This window comes from Petromyzon marinus, chromosome 13 (genome assembly GCF_048934315.1).
Source record: "Petromyzon marinus isolate PM22_M1 ecotype Great Lakes invasive population chromosome 13, UKy_Petmar_22M1.pri1.0, whole genome shotgun sequence".
NCBI lineage: Eukaryota > Metazoa > Chordata > Hyperoartia > Petromyzontiformes > Petromyzontidae > Petromyzon > Petromyzon marinus.
In genome coordinates this window covers 6,438,162-6,452,486 of record NC_133679.1, presented here as the reverse complement: position 1 = coordinate 6,452,486, position 14,325 = coordinate 6,438,162, and the positions used below count along the sequence as shown (strand labels likewise).

At 42.5% G+C, this 14,325-nt stretch overlaps 1 long non-coding RNA gene across 1 annotated transcript; it reads right to left on the bottom strand.

Moving 5' to 3' along the window:
- Positions 1 to 2,222: 2,222 nt before the first annotated feature.
- LOC142924422 (uncharacterized) lies at positions 2,223 to 10,000 on the bottom strand. The gene is made up of 2 exons (XR_012941633.1): positions 7,554 to 10,000; positions 2,223 to 3,318 (listed from the first exon to the last, which is right to left on the bottom strand). It is a non-coding gene; the product is annotated as an uncharacterized LOC142924422 (long non-coding RNA).
- Between the last annotated feature and the right edge of the window lie 4,325 nt (positions 10,001 to 14,325).

Below are 14,325 nucleotides of genomic sequence, written 5' to 3'. Positions count from 1 at the left end.
AAGTGTAAAGTATACAAGTGTAAAGTGTAGAGTGTAAAGTGTAAAGTATACAAGTGTAAAGTGTAGAGTGTAAAGTGTAAAGTATACAAGTGTAAAGTGTAGAGTGTAAAGTGTAGAGTGTAAAGTGTAAAGTATACAAGTGTAAAGTGTAGAGTGTAAAGTGTAAAGTATACAAGTGTAAAGTGTAGAGTGTAAAGTGTATAGTGTAAAGTGTAGAGTGTAAAGTATACAGGTGTAAAGTGTAGCGTGTAAAGTGTAGAGTGTAAAGTGTAGAGTGTAAAGTGTAGAGTGTAAAGTGTATAGTAGAGCCGCCAGAATGCCCCGATGCACCCCCCCCCCCCCCCGCGCCTCCTGTACCTCCTCACCTGCTCCTCCACTCTTCCACTGTTCCCGCTCCACTGCACCCCCCCTTCCTCCTTTTGGCAGGAATCCTCTCCATGACCCTGAACCCACTGTCCATCGCCGTCCCTACCCCCTGATATCCCTTACACGCATACAAAGACGTTCCTTTTTTTACGAAGTGGATATTCAACCGAGCCGACATGTGACGTCAGTGCAACGAGGGAAACGAATGTCTCGCCGTTTGCTTGATTTATTTTTGTTGTCACTTTTTTTGGTGGTCTCACATTTGCTGTGTGGGCATCGACAAGACGGAAGTGTCTTCCGGCCCCAAGGAGCACGTGGAAGTGCTTCATTGGTCGTTGCCTTCATGGCGAGCCAAATGTAAATGCCACGTTTCTGGGTTCCATTCAAAAAGAAGTCGGTCCCTCGGCGGCCGACCGACTGTTGACTTCCTTCAAAGTTGCATTGTCATGAACTTGGAATGGGAGAACTGACTATTTACTGTTCTCCCCTCCCCCACGACATTATCATGTGCAAGTGCTCTGAGCAAACCCTTCACTTGGAAACAAATATTTGGACTCTGTCCAACTGCTTCGCTTACCTATACGACATAGACTCCAACGTAATCCATTTCTTTGTGCATTGGATAGACTAATTTGCTGATGTGGCCGATGTTAAATTAACCTTCCGATAGCGATAACTTGTGATTATGTGAATCAGTTGTCAGGTGAGTTTAATGTTGGATTCATTCCGTTTTCATAGATGGCTTGGGGATTCGTGTTATTATTGTTTAGCAAATATCCTTGAAGCGGCTTTTTTGGTTTTTTTTGCATTGGGTTTATTGTCATTGGCTTTAGTGGCTGAACTTGATCGTGTATCACTTGGAGCAGGGAAAACTGCATTCCATTACCCAGGTGTGCAATCTATTGACAATAAAAATCTCGTTAAGTACGTGCAGATATCTATTCACCTCTTCATCCAAACCCTCACGACCCCCATCCCCCGAGCAATTCTATGAAGTATCACAATATGAATACAAATTGTGTTTTTTGTTTTTGTCGTGTTTGCTCTATTATCCAAAAGGGATAATACTAATTATTTGTGCATAATTTACATACATTTTAAATAATTGATACCTGGTTGCACAATGGAATGCCTGGATTAAATATCATTAGTTGATGAAAATCCTGATATGTCTAGCAGATACAGCAAATTTATAATCAACAGGCCTCTGTCAATCCACTGCAGGATGAAGGCCTCCACACACTCTGTCGGCTACGGGGATTTCATGACCATACTTCGCCACACTGGTTAGTATGGGTTGGGACCATTTGGCTCCATGGCCACTTCAGCTTTGACTTGCACCTGATTTTAGCCATGACCAGGATTAAAACTGTAGTAGCCGAGGTCAATGCATTGCGTGCTAACCACTGCACTGCTGCGCTCGGCCCAATATATTGTATACTGTTCCCTAATTTGTCTCATGTGCTCAATGTTTCTTTTTTATATCCATCCAGTTGCTTGTGAAGGGTCCAAAACCCCTAACCTCGTGTGCAAGGTATAACTAAAGAGCATATTGATGTAGAACACCTGGTTCCAGTGGCATTTTTGACTGGCATGCTCTTTCTTTAACATAACTGCAGTAATTAAAGCATGCTAATACCTTGTCGTTAGCAGAGAAAGGTGCGCTAAGTGGACCGTCATCGCATTTGTTAAAGTCTGTTCAGGTGACATGTTAATCATGAACATTGCAGTTTAACTCACCAGCGAAAGTGAATGTAAGGCTGAGCCCCCCCCCCCCCGGGCAAAGGACACTTACAACGCAACACAATGCGGACTTACATAGCGACGTCTAAATGGGACCGCATCGCAGGACGCTGTACAGAAAACAGTGGGGATGTTTATTGCACAGAGAGAGGCGGTACAGTCGTATGACAGCGGCACAAAGAGGAAGGTCTTGAGGCTGGAATGGAACAGGGGGGCCAGCGCAGATGTTCTGGGAGAAGGAAGTTCCAGACTATGGGTGGCAACAAAGGAGAATGAACAACTTCCCACCGTGCAAAGGTTGACCGAGGTTTTTTTTGACGGAAACCATTGGATGTGGGCGCAGAGTGCGTGGATTGCGGCGCAGTGAGACGAGGGAGAGGGCTCGACAGGGCTGGGTCCATGGAGGATCGTAAAGATGGTGAGGACAGTTTTTTTTTAAGTTGATCCAGCATTGGACTTAACCAGAGTAGAGGGTGGAGAATGGGGGGGGTGGGGGGGGGGGGGTGATGTAGCCTCGTTTACGGGTACAGGTGAGGAGTCTGGCAGCAGTTTCTTGGATCGCCTGGAATTTGTGGATGAAATATTGAGTAAGGCCAGAAAGGAGAGAATTGTGGAGATGAAATACGACAGAAATGCATGAGAGCTCGGGATCAGTGGCAGCCACACTTAAATGTCAGAGCTTAGGAGGTAAACACTCAAAGTGGAGTCTTTCCTGAGAGAGGGCTTTTTGCCGATGACGAACACATCGGTTTTTTTGGCAACGTTTACCTGGAATAAGTTACAATCAATCGAAGATGATGCCACGTGGGAGTAGAAGTTGAGGAGGGAGATGGCAGGCAGGAAGCTGAGGTTGGAGGAAAATTGTGGGGGGGGGGGGGAAGGTAAATGTGACAGACAGTACAAGTGAGACGATACCTATGAGACAGACAGTGCAAACAAGCAGTGCTAACCAATGTATGTATATATGTTGAACTTCTTTCGCACTGAACGTAGCAAACCGTGCTAATCAGAGGTGCAGGGGGAAAGACAACAAACTAAACTAATAAAGCAGTTCGAAAAAAAGAGTTTTCAATCTAGATGATTTAAAAGTGTATAGCTCCAGTGACTTCCTAATATCGGAAGGAACAGCGTTCCAGACGGCCGCAGATGGGCATCTGAAAGTGCGCGATGCGGTGAGCGTCTTTTTTTCCGATGGCTGGCCAAAACCCGCTGTGAAAAAACAAGGCAGACAGTAAACCTAGGGCAGGTAGAACAAGCGAGGCAGAAAGCGCAATTCAGAGTGCAAAAATGAAACAGAGTTTATGCAAGCGGACTTGACAACAGCAACCCACGCGGTACAGACAGGACGGACAAGGCACAGGAAACAGACAAAACACGCGTCAAATAATCCAAATGAGATAGTGCAAACAAGACTGACGACACAATTTCTGGGAGTCTCAACTGGAACGTATAGTGAACCGGAAGCCCCTTTCCTTTGTCAGCCCAACCCACTGTTACATAGCCACACCCACTCAATCACTAGCCCTACCCACACCGTTTTTTCAGTTTAATTTCATTTATTAGGTATATAGCCCTGTGAGCCATGCGGCTCTTGACTCGGGTGCAACCGCAACAAACAAAAACATGAACAAAGAACATCTTAAAGTGACTACGCGCAACAGAAAAATCCAGGAAAAATCAGCAGTCTTCCATGGGGCCCACCTATCACATGTTGACCTCAACCTACTGACCACACGCCCTGTGTTTAGTTTGCTGTTCCCCCCTGCACCTTGCACGATTGGCTACGTAGGGTGCGAAAGAAATTCAACATAGAGACACCCATTACTCAGGTAGCCCAACCTCTCACCCATATTATGAGTCATACATTAAGCCAGATATGTCTTTTTTATCCAGGACAAAATCCCAAACAAATTTTTACAAGAGCTTCGTGACAACAGGACAGCCGTTCGAGCATCGGGGACTGTGCCGGTCAAACAGGGACATTTTGTTACCAAATATCAACCAAACGAGACAGAAGAAAACAATACATACACTACGAATTGGATACACATCATAAATTTACAATACGAACTATGCAGGCAGTGGAGTAGACCCTACAAATTAGATATACAATGAAAATTAGACAGTTTAATTGAGATAGACACAATTACTAAGATGGTGTTGATGAAGACAGAGTATAAATGAAACAAAATGTATGAGACCGTACAAAACGAAACAGGATAGGATAATCCGTGAACAATATCAGTCTCTATAAAGCATCACGGTTATTTGTTATATGCAGCCAAGTATGCCGTTCAATTATGGTGTGGCTTATTTAAAATGTAAGTCTGTGTGAATGTGAGTGATGGACTACAGGCTTTAAGCAATTTATGTCAATGTGGAGGCATTCCTCCAACAGTGGATTGAGAATGAATGATTATGGTTATTTTAAAACTGGGGCTAAGCATGTATCTACCCCAGTGATTAATCACTCCAATATCAGATCATCTCCCACAATACTGTTGTATTGGCAATAGCCTTAGTGAGCTCGTTCATATGTGCACAAGGAATATATGTGCCTCTATAAACCCATCCCTTTTATGGTCATGTTTAACTTACTAACTTTTGCAATTTGGTTTTACATAACGCCAATGTGAACGCATCTCTGGTTATTGTAATAATATTGATAACAATGTTTTGTTTTTGAATGCATATTGCTGATGACAGTGACAATGGGTAAGATGATAATAATAATCATGAGCTAATGAAGGGTATATCTGATTCATTATTTTGGTATTACATAAAACCCTCAATGCATGTTGTATGACGAATTACCAGGAGTGTGATATAATAAAAGTAAAACTATCATGAAATAATTTGCCGCATTGTGCCAATTCTGAGGGATAGTTCATTGACCATATTTCACCACACGTGTTGGTTTGGTGAAGGCAATGAGCATAGATAGGGGAGCATAAACGTACAGTACAACAAGGTGTTTTATTGCACTGCCCTTTGATTCAAATGCTGGTGTGGATTGCTGAAAGTTAAAAGGATGAGGGGGCGGCTAGATCCTGGACTGGTTCAAATTTCCCACCACCACCGATGTTAGCCGTTGCTGGGACTTGGACTAAGATCGCTGGGTTCATACCACAGCGCGCTAACCACTGCCACTCCACCCCGCATGGGATTATTGAGGGTTAAATGTCAGAGAGCAGGTGTGCAGCATAAAAACACACACACACACACATAAAATAAATCTCATAAAGAAGCCGGGCTTTAAATTTACTAGCTTCTTTTGGCATCAAGGATTTCAACAGGAAATGCCAAGATCTTTAATCCTGCTAACATCCTTAATCCATAATCCATATTCAAGCATTGTCCAGTATTTATAGCGGCTCTGTCAGGGTTTAAAGTTGTGAAAAGTGCTAATGTTTAAACAATATATATAGACCTGCCCTATTTGAAATTTGCTGCACTAAATATTTACTTTTTTATCATTCCCAAGATTACATTTTATTCCCATATTTAAGTAATTCAAACCCTTGCCCTAAGTATGCTGTCACATTCACAGTTTTGCACTTTGAATCTCACTGACACACATGACATCAACTCCCAAGGAAAGGAGTTCAACGAAAAAAAACCCACCACCAAAGTATAGGTGTGGGTTATTTTATATAATTTCGTCACTTTTTTGGCTTCCACGACTTTGTTGAGTTACATTACCGGCACCTGCGAAAATTCCCCCAAAAGTTAGGAAACTTGAGAGCAAAATGTTCATTTATGAATTTAGCGGCCTTTTGTCAGCAGTCATGCACAGCGGCATTTTGTGTGCGTGTGTAGCGTTTTCTGAGAAACAAGAATTCTAGCCGATGGCGTGATGCCAGTGAGGGCGCTGCTGAGACTGTGAGCAGGTAGCGCATTAGCGGGACGGCGGAGACGACGGGGAGGTTCGTGGGGTATTGGCAGTGCTGTCAGAGTAAGGCAGCTGGGTGGGTGGGTGGGAGTGAGGGTCAGGTGGGGCGTGGTGGGGGGTGGGGATTTCTGCAGCTTGTTTTGGCAGATCATATTCCCTCGTGATTGACGTCCTGAATTGTTCCCACTAAACCGGTTTGGATGTGATCGTATGCACTATTGAAAAAAAATACAAGGAATACAAAAACAAGCAAAGGCTGTGAACTAGATTAGATGTACTTTTTTTATTGAAACACCATTTTTTTTATTTTTGTCCATCATCAAACAGTTAATTATGCCCCATGCCCCACCCACCTCCCAAAGAAAATCTAGGTCAGCCACACATTGGTATTTGCAATCATGTCTTGCATTCGTGTGCTTTACTTTGAAATCATAACTGCAAATAGTGCTCCAAAGGGCATCACATTGTAAAGACTAAACCTCTAAGCATTTCTGTTTGTGCATTACTGTTTAACAATGCATTGTAGTTGGGTTTCGTAAACGTGCCAGTCGGTTGTATTTATGAAAGGTAAATGGTCAAGATGTTTTTTTCCCCTTAACTTCAGGCCATTGTTGATTTTTGTTTTACTTGACATTGTCAAAGTGTTGCGCTCTAGGGCACATTCAGCAGAAATGTCAAAAGTGATATGTAAAGCATCGTCTTAAGAAAGAGATTTGGATAAGCGTAATGTTGGCCAATGATAGAAAGGTAAAATCTACCAATGCCATGTGTATGTATCGTGGTCTGTCTTGGGCCTGGTTGCTCAAGCACACTGTAAAGTGTCGGTGAGGACCAGCAAATGAATGCACTTTAGCATTTTGGTATATCGTCATTATTTGTGCAAGCTGTGTACAGGTACACATGGAAGAAAATGCCACGAGGTATTGTATTGTAATACAAAAAAAGTCTGTGTTAATCAGTCCTCTATATGTGTAACTTCATTTCATATCGTCTCCTTCATTATATTTAATGTCCATGGCTTTAATTTGGTATGCTTTGTTGTGCCAGCAGATAAATATATATAGGTGAGGGAAGTCAGCAGGTGCAGTCATAATAATCATATGCAATGTTATTTTACGTACAGGCCTTTGCTGGCCATCAGCACTTTCGAAGGCAATGCGAACTTTCTGCTGTGCCTGCTGGAGAGACTGCTGCCGCTGTCTGTTATTGGAATTTCGGCACCTGCGTCAGTCAATGCTGAAACAGAATCCACAGTTCCACCTGTGAGTATCCATGCTCGCCTGCAGCGGCAGGTCACGCGTGGCTAACTCTGGGCCCATTTAGCACCCCATCTCCCCCTCCGTTCCGCTCACACCCCCCCCCCCCATCCAACCAGTTCCAAATCTGAGCCGACACAACGGGTTTTGTCAAGTCGCTAATGAGCTGGAACTGGGGAAGCTGTGGTGATGAGAACAGACGACATACCTGGATCACAAACCTAGCTAAAGCCAGAACCAAGGCCCTCGTTGGTATTGTGCAATCTGTGCAAGGCCCAACGGGCTACAATACACACCTGCTCAACGGATCCTGCTGTTCACGTCCATGTCAATTCGTTCTTGTGATTTTCACCTCTTTTTGCCTCGTGTATGCAAACACTGGAAGGCTGGCTTTGCTCGCCCAGGAATTGGCCCTTTTCTGGCCCAGGATTAGCAGCATGGGCGCAGGCCTGTGTCCCGACATTCCTTGAGCCTTTGGGATCCATCAGCCCAGCCACGACTACTCGTATCTCCGCCACCTCCACCCTCCCTCTCTCTACTCCCTGTGAACACAGGGCGGGAGTCCGGAAGCAATCTGTAAATAGAGTTTGTTTGAAACAAAGTTTAATGCAATCGTGCGTTAGATTAGATAACTGCAAGTTAAAATCTATTTATTTTTGTCATTTTCCACCGTGTAATTTAAACACAAACACGGCAGGCGGAGTTCAATTAGGGAATGACGTCACAGTGCGGGGGCACCACGGTGACGAGATGTTAACTACCTCGCCTGGTATGCAGGAGGTAGTGGGTTCAATCCCGACACTGACGCCTGCTGCTGCTGTATATTTGGAGTTTGCATGTTCTACCCGTGGGTCGCGTGGGTTTTTCTCCGGGTCCTCCGTTTTTCCCCTCCACATTTAGAATCAACATCGCGCGATTAGAGTGTTTGGCTGCTATACATTTCCACGTAATAAGCCACTTCGTTGAGCTATCATTTGTGGTCAGGTCGCTTCTGAAAAAATAACTATATAGCTCAGTGGACCTTACCTGGTAAAAATCAAATAAAAGTGTTTTAGTTGAGTGTGCTTGTCTCTTCCGCGTTGACCCCATGGCGTCACGGCGAGTTCTGGATGCCCAGCTCCAAGCTTGCGGCATAGTAAGATAACCATGCCCAAGAGTCCGAATGACGAGGTCGCTTGGGGTTTGGGTCAACCTGATATGGGTGCCATGGGAACATGGCCCCCGTGTGAGACTTGAGCTAGCGCAGTTTCCAGCGGTTGTGAGAACATGGCATCTGGCCCCTTTCGTCTTTAAGAGATAATCTATCCACTTCAATTGCGGTGACATTACCACAGTGCTTGCCTCAAGCTATGCACGTATGTATTGTTGAACTTCTTTCGCACCGTACGTAGCCAACCGTGCTCATCGGAGGTGTGGGAAATCGGAGGTGCCACTAGGTGTACTTTTAGGTAATGCGGTTTGACAAATGCATTTCGCCACGAGGTAATTTGCCTAAGCCACGTGTTTATGGATTAAAAGATAAAGGATGATTTGCAAATACACCACCATTCCTCGCGAGAGCAATTTCTCGTTAAATTGGTCAAACATCCCTCCTGCAAAACAATGTTGAGATTTCAGTGAGGCTTTCTTGGATCAACGGCAAAGGTTAAAATATTTGGTTTTGTCTTCCATAAACATCCATACACAATATTAGTCGATATCTTGGGAACGATGAGAACAATGAAAAACAATACAAATGCTGTGATCCTGCCAATACTGGTAACAATTATAATAAAGGTGTCAACACGTTTACCTAAACCTATTGCAGACAATGTATTAGCTTTCTAGATTTTAAGTTGTCGTGACTGCAAGGATCCATACTCTTTGGTTCTTTCGGTAAAGTCACATAGGTGAAAAAAATAATAAATAAACATAAAAAATAGAAATAGATAAATCACGACGTTTCGATTGCAACACAAGCAATCATCATCAGGTGTGACAACCACAGCAAGGAAAATTTTACTGAAGTGGGAGAGAGACCAGGGTTAGGGCAGTTAAATAAGTCAGAGGGGGGGGGCACACTGCAGGTACAGTAGAGACGCTGAGTAAAAGGACAACATGATTGTTGCCAAGATAGATGATGACATCTAAAGCAGAATAGCCGCACTGCTAAACGCTAAGGATGCAATTAACTCGGTAAAATAGACTAATGCCCAGTCAATAAGATGGAACAACTATGAACAGTTAAATTTTACTCGGTTAATAACATCTTTCCAAGGATTGCTCAATTTATATCCGTCCTCTCGGTTGAAGTTATGTCTATGTTTATATTTCTGGATGGCTTCATGAACAAATCTTTGATGGTAGCCAGACAGCTGATCATTGCTGTAACAGCGTTATCGGAATGATCAGCTATAACGCTGTGGGCTCCCATGATATTGTTTTCTCCGAGACCAAGGTGCTCTGCAAGCCGTCTGGCCACCATCAAAGATTTGTTCATGAAGCCATCCAGAAATATAAACATAGACATTACTTCAACCGAGAGGACGGATATAAATTGAGCAATCATTGGAAAGATGTTATTAGCCAAGTAAAATTTAACTGTTCATAGTTGTTCCATCTTATTGACCGGGTATTAGTCTATTTTACCGAGTTAATTGCATCCTTAGCGTTTAGCAGTGCGGCTATTCTACTTTAGATGTCATCATCTATCTTGGCAACAATCATGTTGCCCTTGTACTCTCAACGTCTCTGCTGTACCTGCAGTGTGCCCCCCCTACCCCCCCCCCCCCTCTCTGACTTATTTAACTGCCCTAACCCTGGTCTCTCTCCCACTTCAGTAATAAAAACAAATTCCTTGCTGTGGTTATCACACCCGATGATTTTTGTTGCAATCGAAACGTCGTGATTTATTTATTTCTATTTTTATATTTATTTTTTCACCTACGTGACTTTACCGAAAGAACCAAAGAGTATGAATGTGTTAGCTGTATTGGTTGAATAGTCATTGGTATTCAACTAATATGAAACCATTTCAATGCAGCCGTGGTGTAATGCTTAGCTATACGGAGGTCACTGGTTCATTCTCTTTATGCAGCAGTTGAAACAATGGTGCAAGTTTATTAAATCTCCCCCCATGTCCACCCAGCAGTATAAATGGGTAGAGCACAATTAGTTAATTGGCAGGTCACGTGTAGTGGTAGGGTAATGTGGGACTACTCCCACGTCTTCCCTGATGTTTGGCCTGTGTGGAATAGTAGACCAAAAATACCCTTTAGAGATCCCTCTCCAGTGCTCCTTCGAATGGAAACCCTTCCACCAGCAGTGCTGTTAGGAAGAAATTCCAGGGCCGCACATTTACTTATTTCATTTAAAACATATCCTTAGACTAGCTTTGGCAGTCTTTGGCCTCTGTATCCCCATCACAGTCATGTAGACAGTCGCTCATCCATGTGCCACTTTTGGCTCGCACATGCAAAGTTGAATGACACTTAAACATCTTTCGTGATGATGCTGAAAACAAACATCCTTCAAACTATATTCGAAGCTTTCATGACTGCAGGACTTACTCTTTGGTTATTTCGGTAAAGTCAAGTAGAAAATAAAATCAAATAATAGAATACGACGTTTCGGTTGCAACACAAGCAGCCATCATCAGGTAAGAATGAATGATAAAACACAGACACAGAAACAACATAGGCAGATACACATGCATGTGTATCATTCATTCTTACCTGATGATGGCTGCTTGTGTTGCAACCTGAAAGCTCATATTCTATTATTATTTGATTTGATTTTCTACGTGACTTTACCGAAAGAACCAAGGAGTAGACATCTTTCAATCAATCAAAAGGTATTTTTGCGATGCTAATTCTCGAAAAACATTCTAATTTAGCCATCCAAAGACAGGTGTCTCTTTGAAGACATTTTTCCACCTCTTCAGCTCATTTTACGCCTTCTTTAAGACAGAAAAAAAACTACTTGCCTTTTCAAAAAGGTAAACTTTTGTGGACAAACCTATGGTGTATCGATTTCCCTTGTACTACTTTTCATCGTCGCGATATATTTGCGGAATGACAAACATCTTTGCGACAAATCAATATGAGTATGGTACATTCATACATACCGAGAATGTGCCTGTGCCTTGCCAGTTAGTGGGATAGGAAATGCCGACCCCCTTCGGGAGTGACTGCCTCCTTACATCGGCTAGCTATCCTGCACAAGGGCCAGGCCTTTTCAAATGAACTCCGAGAATAGTCAGCCTATTTATTTCTTTATTTTAGTTGGCAAGTCACAGATAGTTTACTGGTCATTTCAGAATCACAGCATTGTGAATCTGATATGAACATTTATTTACCGTTGTGTCCAAGCGGTTTGTTTATGAATTGTTCTTTGCAGTAACTTTATAAGTTTTAGAAGAATTTCATTTATTAAGCGTTAACTCTCAAGAATCATTAGCATCGTGGTGGAGAATATAAGTAAAACTAATTATTTGCCGTTAACATAGGGAAAATGCAGAGGTAACATTAAATGACAGCATATAAGCGCTTAATAAATTGTAAATCGTGATGCTTACGAACTGAATCGATGAGTTCAGAGTTTTGGGTCGTTGGATAACAACTAACAACTCTTACACAAAGTAGTGACTTGAGCCAGCTTATTAAAATAAATCCAGAATGACTTCCACATTCATGGCGGTCAAAACACCATTCGTTTGCCAGAAGTGCATTTTACTCCAGCGGAGCTGTGCAAATACATCTGCGAACATTATCCCAGTGGCGAGGTGGGAATGTCCACTTAAAAGCATTCTTTTCAACCATGCCATTATCAAGTGAGCCAACTTGTTAAAATCCAATATAGTTCACAATAACTGACATTGTGTCAATTTTACATGCACAATGAGGGGAGAATCTTATGTCAGGTGTCCGGTTCTGTGACTGCAGTTTAGCTGTGAACTCGCATTGAAAGCCGAGGGTGAGCGCCACGTGATTAGCGGACACTGAAGAGACGGGACAGACAATACGAGGGCATATTCGACATGCAAGTCTCTCGTGTGTTTTGTTGGTCAAACACAGCGATCTCAGCGCCTCTTGTTACAAAAGCACTGGGGGAGGGGGGGGAGGTGGTATTTTTTTCTACACATATCAAAAAGGCATCAACGTACTTGAAAACGCATCAGACAGAGGTGTCAATTGCGTGTGTACGTTAAACAGAGTTGTTGAGCAACATTGTTTACTTCCGTGGAAAGAGGTGAGGAGCTATGTTTTGCTATTTCGTTAGGATGATATGGCAGTAAATAATTGTAAGAGGAAAGTTAAAGGTGCTTGTAAAGAATTGTGGGTGGTCTTGCGTGGTTCGGCTAAGGTTATCACATTTTTTGCCAATTTTCACAACATCTCATCTCCACTACAGGACAATATATATTTGGCATCAACAAAAAAAAATGGAAAGCAGATTGTAAAAAAACATTCTGAAACTAGTTTTTATTTTAAAATGTAGCAATTTTCTCTTCAAGAAAGAGCATCGCACAGGCAATTCCCACGGCACTTATATTTAGAGGTTTGACAATTGGGAAAAAAATCACAAATTCGCACATTTTTATTCATTATAATTGAGTGGGGAAAAACCAACCTACTGCCAGGATTTCTATTTTATTCATGTACTTTTTTGAAACGCATTTATTTTCTTTGTTTACTTCTGCACACTTTGAATTTGAAAAAAAAATGTGTCAAATAATGAAAGGGGTATTTTGAAAGGGAGACGCATTACAACTCGGGACTGGCCGCGTTATGGCTGAAACTTTCACGACCAAAAAATAAACCATGCATGGGTAGGAATTATCAGGCGATTCTTCATTACAAGTCGAAATAAGTGAAGACAAATGACGTGGTAATGTTTCTCTTTTTAAAAAAAACCACACACACACACAAAGGTAAAGAAGAAAGTGCTGGACAGCCGGGCGTGCACTGGGAGTCTTGGAGGAAATAGTTGCCGTGCGCACGCCTCGCACTGCTGTATGAGCTGCCGTTGCCGTCAGGCACGGGATGACAAGTGACTGGCTTCAGAATCTTGACTTAAAGCTTTCGTGACTGCAGGAATTCATATCCTTTGGGTCTTTCGGTAAAGTCACGTAGATAGAACAATAAAATAATACAAATTAAAATGAAAATAAAGTGAATACAAAATAATAATAATAAAAATCATTTTATTTTCATTATTTTATTGTTCAATTTACGTGACTTTACCGAAAGATCCATATAATATGGCTTCAGAATGTCCAAGGTGTACAGGCGTTGCAGGAACAGTGAGCTTTGGAACCAATTATGCACGAATACGTGTCTATTTCTGGACACCCTGAATCCCGGGACAGGTTTCATGCCCGGGAATGACGTAATCGCCACCCGCGTCGCAAAAAAACTCCAACGCGCAAATTCTGTACAAATACAATGCAACCTTAATTTGGGGGCAATGCTCCTCAACAAAATTGTCTTTTATATCGCAAGACTCTTGTGCTTTTGGCAACCATCTTATCCGCAAAGCCCATAATTTGTGGGTCCAAATCGCTTGTGCTATCAACTCATTTTTTTGCATTAAGAGGAGTGAAGCGCTAGTGATTAAGGCACTTTTCCCATTCCCACCTACACCTCGGTTCCGAGTGAGTCGGACACGTGACGTTGTACTGTGATGGTTATGTTGCAATGGTTGTGTGTTTTTTTTTTACTCGGAAAAGTGGAGATGCATTCGCTATTTATTAGCTGCTAGAAGTAGAAAAAAAAGTTACGGAACTTTAATGCTAAGCATATCCCGACGGATAGGCAAGCCTGTTGCTGCATCACTGCAGTGGAAAGGCATAAGCAGTGACATGCAAGTGAATGGTTGGCATAATCCCATAAAACACCACCGGCACCAGCTACGCATGGTATAAATACAAAGTGTATATACATTTGAATGCACCAAATCCACTTCCACTGCTTAAAAGGATTCGGTGTTGTTGAGAAAACAGTGCTCGTTTATCACGAAGCAGTGATGCTGTGTGGCAATCAATGCCAGTAACTGTGTCATTGCACCGCATGATTGCTGGTGTAAACA